Source organism: Pavona decussata, unplaced genomic scaffold (assembly GCF_977016875.1).
Source record: "Pavona decussata unplaced genomic scaffold, jaPavDecu1.1 SCAFFOLD_11, whole genome shotgun sequence".
Lineage (NCBI taxonomy): Eukaryota > Metazoa > Cnidaria > Anthozoa > Scleractinia > Agariciidae > Pavona > Pavona decussata.
The window spans coordinates 1253026-1261753 of NW_028145434.1; the positions used below are offsets into that span (position 1 = coordinate 1253026).

At 39.9% G+C, this 8728-nt stretch overlaps 1 long non-coding RNA gene across 1 annotated transcript; it reads left to right on the forward strand.

Annotated features, from left to right (window-relative positions):
• The first annotated feature begins 372 nt into the window (after positions 1-372).
• Positions 373-7123, forward strand: LOC146488110 (uncharacterized). Its single transcript, XR_014866942.1, has 3 exons — positions 373-496; positions 6241-6642; positions 7037-7123. It is a non-coding gene; the product is annotated as an uncharacterized LOC146488110 (long non-coding RNA).
• Positions 7124-8728: the final 1605 nt, after the last annotated feature.

The window sequence follows — 8728 nt, forward strand, 5'->3', positions numbered from 1 at the left end:
ATACAAGAAAAATATCAGAATAAAGTTTCGGTAGAATATTGCCGGCTGTATTGCCGACCCCAGTTGCTTCTCTCAAGTGATGCACTTGTGTGACAGGGAACAATTGATCAGTAATGATTATAAATAGAAACAAAAAGATACGGGCGAGTTTTTCGTGGGAGCTCTTGAAACCGTAAACGGGAAGCACTTAAAACTAATCAAAAACGGAAGCAAAATCACACAATTTTGAATCTCATTGTTATCTTTTGTTGTACAGTCGAGTCAAAGGTATGAAAAAGAACCGGGGGATTGTCTCTTAAACTGAGTGACGTAATGATTTGCGTGGAAGGGATGATGGGAAAGGGGATTTTCCCGTACAAAGTTCGGACGAAACGAAAGTTTGCTTCCGCCTTGGTTAATGAGCACTGTCTGGTAAATCAGAAAATAGCAAAATATTTGCTTGTTAAGTCGCAAAGTGTTCCTCTTACTCGCCTATTGAGGTACAGTGGAGAAGCAGGTAGGCGTAATCAATTATAGTACAGACTCGCCACAATTATATTCCTAGCTAGGACCAGCTAGGGCCCTTTTCTCGAACATTATGGTACATTCACTAACTTCAGTTGTAAGAGCGGTGCAGTGTTATTAACACAGAGGGAAGGTGACTAACAGAACCGTCTGCATAACGGAGCTAGAACAGAGCGCGGTTTTCTTCACACACATAAAATTGGTCCTCCAACAGCACGTGTTCAGTTGGGATCATCTGAGCTAACATCAGTAGAATACAAAGCCAGTGGCAAAGAATAAGTGCGCCATAGTTCTAGTTTTGGGCAAAGTTTCGTTGCGTTCACATTTCGAATGTCTAAATTAATAGCAATTTTGAATAGTTTTCGACGGTTTTCAACAGCTGAAGCCTTGCCTCAAGCGTGACGCTATCGCCTCGTCTTAGGTCGAGTTTGGCTCGTGGTGTTTATGCGTTTCCAGCTGATGATTTCAATCGGTTCGTTGATCCCTGTCATTAGCACAGGAGTGGACATAGGATGAATACTCCACCTAAACGTGATACTTTGCCCCCCTCTCCCCTCCCCCTGGGAAGAATCAGTTGCAATAACTTTTACAGCTGTAAACAACTGTTGAACCCAAGGAAATTCGCAAGGCCGCAACCCTACCGCACCTTTTACATGTAATATTTGACAGTACAGAAGTATTTGGCCTTTGACACATACATATATATTTGACACATATATAGGATTTCGGGCGGGATGAATCTATTATTTCACTTTACTAAACAAAAAGAATTTCATCTCTGGGACCCGAGTAAAACGATTCCGGGAAACCTCAGCTGGTTCGCTCTTGCGTGACCGTAGTAGGCGTGGTCTGGTAGAAAAAACAAATGGACCTCAGGAGAAAAATTTAGAAGAAACTGAACCAAACAAACCAACATTTACCAACGATAGCGCAACTGATCGGTGAGGTTTTGATCGTGATGAGATTGTAAAGAGCACTATTATGAATAGCATGCGGTAATACAATACAATGAAGAAGAAAACGTTTTTGGAAAAGGAGGCTACAGAGTTCACGGTTCGACGCATGTGCTTGAATCAAAGTACTTTTTTTCCACACAAGGCCATTTAATCTAGTTTAATTTATTGCTTATGGACCATTTGGCATCGAGTAGAAAACTAGGGTGGATAATTTGCTTGTGAACATTTCGCGCTTTGTACAAATACCTTACGGAATTTGTAGCATTTGTGCATCGAATGGTATGTCATTTTGGAATTAAGTAAAGTTTACCTGTCTGTTTTGGAAAAAATATATTTTGTTACCAAGTTTCAATATGTGGTTAAAGGTCAATTACCGTCAGAAAGATCACTATTTTTAGAGTCATTGTTCCTGTGTGATTTCGCGATCAAAGTCCACCCAGTTTCTTTTACATACTGCGAGTTTCCGGCAGAAAATTGCCCATTGCCAACCTCGTTCCCAGGGTTTCTCCTCTTCACGTCCCCGGGAGCGAGAGAGGGGAGACCCTGGGAACGAGGTTGCTAGATTGCTTTATCAGAGATAAATAAGATAAGATAAGATAAGATAAAAACTTAATTTTACGTGGCACTCCACTGAAGCCCACAAATAAACAGATAAGATTACAAAAACAAAAAGAAAGATAAAAATTAGCTAACAATCTAAAATCTAAAAATCTAAAAATCCAAAATATCTAGGAAATCTAATCATTCATGTGTCAATACATGTGTAATTACAAATTAAAATTTACAATTTAAAAAGCTAACCACGATAATAACAATTTTAAAATGCTGCATGACGAATGCTTCTTAAAAACTCTTTTGTGCCGGCCATGGCGCGAATCGAGTCCGGCAGCGCATTCCATGTCTTTGCAGCGAAGTACCGAAAAGACCTAAGACCATGCTTGGTGCTTCTTACTTTGGGCAATGAAAGCACGTTTGTGCCCCTTAAGTTGCATTTTGTGTCCTTTACTTTGAGTAAGTTTGCAATGGGGGTCGGTGCCCTCTCCTGGAAACTATTTATTGTGATCAACATGTCCTGGATACGACGTCCCTCTAGTGTTCTATGCAAACCAATCCAGCTTAGCAATCTATCGTAAGAGTTATTCTTATCCTTATATGCAAGTCTAAGTGCCCGTTCGTTTACTCTCTCCAATTTCTTGGCGTTCCTGGCTCCACAATGGTGCCATATCTGGCTACAATAATCGAAATGCGTTAAAATAAATGCACGATATAGTCCTTCCTTGGTTTTGCAAGAGACTTTGTGAAGACGAGTGGATCGCCATTCTTGAAAAATATATCGCCATTAACATTCTTAATATAGTTAATGCATAGCTAGCAAACCTAAGTCGACACTTTGCGTTTGCTGGTTGTTTGATTCATTGTTTTAGCCAGTCTTTTACTTTCGTTGTCGGGCTGTGAATACATTTGCTCTAATTCAGGGGCACTAATTGAATTCACATCATCAGCGCGAATAAACGTAGTCAGTAAAAAGTTAGTAAACCTCCATTACTATGAGCAAAAGTTTAATGATACAGACCTGCCAACCTCTGATAAAGGATTAAATCTGGACGGACCCATAAAAAAATCTGGAGATTCGACAAAAAGGAGGGAGATTTTTTTTTTCCGATCAAGATTAAACGAACCCTTTTTTTGCCATCTTGATCCGATTGCTTTCCCGCGCCGTGTATCTCGCATGAACTTTCAAACACTGACTGGGAAACTCAGCATGGTTGACTTCTGTGGTGACCGCTGAATAAAATTACTAGAAGAGGCCTAGGAACTAGGGAAAAACGGTAAACACAAGCACAAATCACACAGTTCAGTAAGTACCAGACCTCTCAAGTCTCACGAGTTTTGCCCTGACACTCATGGTCTCTCATTACAGTCTCACGGTCTCACGACGAAACACAAAAATCTCACGATAAACAGAGCCATAAGCTGAAAGGATGCAATATCCTTCAATAATTTCATTTGTGCTTGCTAAGGTGACTTTCTTGCGCCAATTCTGTGCAAATCAATCCATAGTTAGTAAACAACCCTAAGTTCATCCGTCGGTTCACTGGAAACACAGTCCATAACCATATATAGAAGACAAGTGTCAAATTAGGTTTTCATTACCAGTCTCTCGTAATTTGGTCACCCACGTTTTCAAAATGGCGGAAATTGCTGATGAACCTGATCAGCACCTGTGTTTACTCGGTTTTGTCTGCAGATCGATCAATCTCCAGATTTTTACTGAAATTTCAAGATCTTTTTTAACTCAGTCTCAAGATTTTCGGTGTTTTGAGGTTGAGAGGTCTGTGCAGTGTTCTCCTTTATTAGTTGATCAATTTATATGGCACTAGCATTCCACATTTTAAAAATTTCCAATTTTACGCTACAAGATGATATCCCCAGATCCCCCCAAAACCGTGACATTTGCAGTCTTGTCGACTCATGGCAGAATCGTGAGATGGCAGGCGTGATGATAATATGAAACCTTAGCATGCTTCTCTTAACCTTTCAAATTCAAATTCAAATTAAGAGTTCAAATTTCAGGGCCTGAGTGGCACATACCCACCGATAATCACGTCGTCTAGCCCCCTTGGAGTTTTATCAGAACCTGAAAATTGCGAATGAGGAGTTATTATTTTCATAATGATTCAGCTTTGAAGATTGTGACATGCATTCAGGACCATCTTCAATAATTTTCTTTCATCCTAAAAAAGGAGATGCAAGTTACAGCTTTTAAATGTCCTTCCGGAGTAAAATCGACGTGTGACTGTGAGCCGGTAAGCCAATCCACAAACCTCAGTAAACTTGACAATGAAAAGCGTCACGTATTTGAACGTACCATAATCCAGCAGTCACACTTGATCATGGCTCATGCTTTACTTCATCAAAGACGTCAAAAAACATTTGCAATGAACTTTCTTGGTTGCCTTATGTCCTAACAAGCTCTAATCAGGGGCGTAGCGTCCATATACGCACGTACGCCCGTGCGTACAGCTGAGATCTGAAAAATTTGCTCATTAAATTTGCTGGGTAATAATTTCACATTTTCACATTACACAATAATGGCAAAGTGCATTTGAGTGGTAAGCAAAAATAGGAAAAACGCCCCACAAGATGGAAGCACAAATGGAGTGGCATGGATCCGAATGTGACGTCGCAGACTTTGGTTGAGACTCTTGACCACGCAAACTCCCAATTTCATCCCGGTGAATATGTTGCTCTCGTAACATTGTTTACTTATTCTGCGTCTACATGCACTGCCGAATATAGCTTCAGTAGCATGAAGAGACTAAAATCTCCTCTGCGAAGTATGATGACGGACGAAAAATAAGCTCCTTAGCAATCCTTCATATACATAGACATAAGAACGTGGATATTGACAGGTTGGTAATGGAATTTGCCCGTCTTAAGGGTGACACCTCGCCCTTTGCTTGTGACCTGTCTTCATTGTTTTTGTATTTTTTTTTTCTTTTCGAGACACTGTAGCTTACAGAAAACACTAGGGAAATGGTTAAAATAAACAACTTTTTGCTGCATTTTTGCCGCATTATTTATTAAAAATGCCCCGCAGAAAAACCGGGAGATAACATTACCGAGACTCTAAATTTCAAAATTTTCTGCAGGAGCATGCCACCAGACCCCCCTAGTTGTAAGCGACTTTGGCGCTTACGAAAAATTTATTCTCGTGCGTACATCTTCAAAATCCCACGCTACGCCCCTGCTAATTACTTCAAATTAGATACTTTAATTTACTTCCTCAATCTGAAAGTAGCTCTTGCACGCACCGCGTGCCTATGTTGGCATATGTTTATCCTTATACTGACATAGCTAGTCAGTCGGCGTGAAGTTTGACGTTGGTATGCATGTTTGTGTGTTCCTGTGTAAGTAACAGTAAAAAACCTGCCTCTAACGTTACCTTTGATTGTAAATCTGATGGTCAAAAGTATTGATGTGCGTTACGTGAAGATTGGTGAATGAGTTTGAATGCAGTTTTGAACTTGTGTGGTTGAAAGTTTGGAAATGAAAGAGGTGAACTAACCCTGATCTTTGTCAGTTTACTAACAGCCCACGGTAGGTGTTTAGGAGAAAATGCGAGAAAATGAAAGCCCTGTTTTAATTCTACATGTATTAATCGTTGTTACAGCAGTACCTTGGATGAGAAAAAGTATAATGCAGTTTATTTATTGTAAAATTTTCAAAAGTGCCTTGTTTTGAAGTTTAAGAGTTATCTGTAGGAACATGTTTTTGGTTAGATGTCATGTCATGCCCCGCCTCATCTCGGCGTTTTGTTTAATTGTTACCTCTAATACCAGGCTTGGGCTCTACCCCATCAGAAAGGTTTCTATGAAAGAATGGGACATATCCTGGACCAAGAAATGTCAAAACGGCACTCAGACCAGTAAAAACACTTGGTGGTGTGTTTAAAAAGCCTAAAGATCGCCCACTACAGTATGAAGTCACAGGGAGTGCGAATAAAGTGAAATGTCGGCTCAATTTTCGCTGCTCCCTCGGGTCCACTAGCCCTCTTGCCACCAACGCTGTGAATGAACGCCAGCCTTTCCCTTAGGCTTACCTTGGCTTTTCTCGCATCTTTTTCCTGCATCTTTTTTCCTAGTCGTCATTTTACTCTGACGAAGGCAGCAGAAGGGTGGACGAAAATAAAGTATTTTGATACCTTTTTACGTCAGAAAAGGTTATGTTTTAAGAGTTCTATATAATTGTACAATGTTATAATCTTTTTCTTTTCCAGATTACTGACCTTTGGGCCTTGAGATCCTTTTTGAAGAAGCCTGTTAAAGAACGTGCTTGATAATGTCATCCACCTCACCAGAATTGCAAGGATCCAGCAAAATTCAAGTCACTTTTTTAGCATCTGAATGGGGATCAAGCAAGGGAGGACTTTCCACCATAAACAGAGAGTTAGCCATTCAGTTGGCCAAGTGCCCCGGTGCGGAAATCACTGTCTTTGTACCACAATGCAGTGAGCAGGATAAGAAAGAAGCCCTCAGCCACAAGATAAACATTATTGAGGCAAGACGGCGGCCGGGTTATGACAAGCTTGACCCTGGCTTAGTTTTCCACCAGAACATTTGAAAATTGACATAGTGGTTGGTCATGGAGTGAGACTTGGTCACCAGGCACAAGTAAGTAAGTAAAGTAAGTAAGTAATTTATTTAGTGTCAAATACACAGGGGGTGGTCTCCCAGTCCCCCGAGCCACAGGCTCATGATATAAGTGTTTGACAGTATAAAAAAAAGATAATAACTACTAATTAAATTAAAAAGTAACATCTAAATATAAATAAATAAAAATAAATCGGGTCAGAGGCAATTGCTGCATTGACAGCCGTTAAAATTTAACTTAGTTAAAAGTCTCCGAAAGGATGATGCATTAGGTGCGTTTTTTACAGCAGATGGCAACTGGTTCCAGATGTGTGAGATCATGTACGCATATGAGCCATGAAGGAATCTACTATTGTATGAAGTTTGTACAACATTCAGACCATTGCTTCTAAGATTATATGGTGTAACTCGGGAAGTCATAAGAGACAATCACAATTGCAGGTGGGTCCAAGTAGTCCACACAGATCCAGAGGAACTAGGAATGTTTAAATCCTACTTAAATCCAATTTCCTCGTTGGAAGCATTCTATACTCAGGAATTCGTCTGGCTATCAAGTCCATTAAATTGCAAACAAATCGACCGGGATACAATGCAATACATTATAATACAACGCCTTTTACCTAAACACGATAAAAGTTAAAGGTGTTGCTTGTGGGGTCGTGTTGTAAAATTAAAAAGAGAAAAACGCTAATTTTACATTCGCTAAAAACAAACTCTAATTTAATAAAAAAAAACGCTATTACCTTTTGAATTTAACGAAAGAGATTCCAATTTACGGTTCAGCCTTGTAAGGTAGAATTCCATGGTGTTGGAAGGGACATCTGCATTTTCCGTGCGACATGCTATCAAAAAAGGAAGAAGAAAAACTGTGTTTATTTACAGAAGTTTTCTGTTGATTCCCCGTGAATCAAAATAGAACAATGGCAGCTCATGTAAAGCCTTCCGCTCCCCTCTGATTTTCTTGAAGATACAGGACGACTGTACACAAGTTGAGTAAAATCGGACTTACAGTACTTTCAGCTACTAGGTACAATAGATGTTCGCCTCTGTTCATATCCAAGCTAAAGATTTAACTGCTTCACTTTTGGCAAAGGCCACCACACCCTGTGGACGAAACTTCGGTAAGCGGATTTTCTTTCTACTACATCCCAGCCTTTATTTTTTGGAGAGATATCCACAGTACCGAAGATGTCAGTTAGCGTCATATTCATTTTCAATCCGTAAGCAAACCAGATCTTTGGTATTATTCAAACTTACCTTCATCATTGGAATGATGGCTCAGACATGTAAAGCACCCCTTTAGAAACAAAAGAAATATCCAACCAGAGATTGACTTGGTCGTAAGACTACGAAAGTTTTGAACAAAAATTCGTGTGGACTTTGTGAGAGCACGTCGTGCAAGGTCCAAGGCTGCAGGAATGTGTGTAGACCTCGGTCTCTCTGCTGAGGGTGAGTGCGAAGCCATCGTTGATCCTTTAGAGTAAAACAAATAAAATAAACAAATATTAACAACCGTGCAAGCTACATGGGGCAACATGCCAGCTACTTGGCGCAAGGTGATTATAGCTGAAGGACTAGTTCTAAAAAAAATTCAATTCCGAAAGGCACTAAAGATGCTACTAAGTCTGGGGTGACATTTTACGAAGGCAATATAAAAGTTTTAATAACAAAACCTTGTAAATTGCAGTTGAAATGGTGTCGATATCGAGACAAATATAAAATGAAAACAACAAATTAAATTCGTACAAGATTTTGTTATTTTCAGAGAATGGTTTCAACGACAAAACAAATTTAAGAAAACTAGTTTGTTGTCAGTTCGAGTGGCTCTCGACTACTATCCTGAAGTCACCGCCTCACCACAATGAGAAACCGCCCACATGGCGGGCACTTCCCACAACCCCGTCACGAACCTGCCACACCCCAGCAATGATCCTTAGCACCAGGATCACTGAAAGGGAACTTTCAATGTACAAGACTGCCTTGGCTTTAGGATAAAACTACTTTTTATCTTTCTAAAAGCGTGCGCTCGAACGATTTCTGACAATTTTTTCCCAAAATATATGACAGCTTTTTTTCACAATATATCAACGTCTGTATGTGTACATCCTGTATATA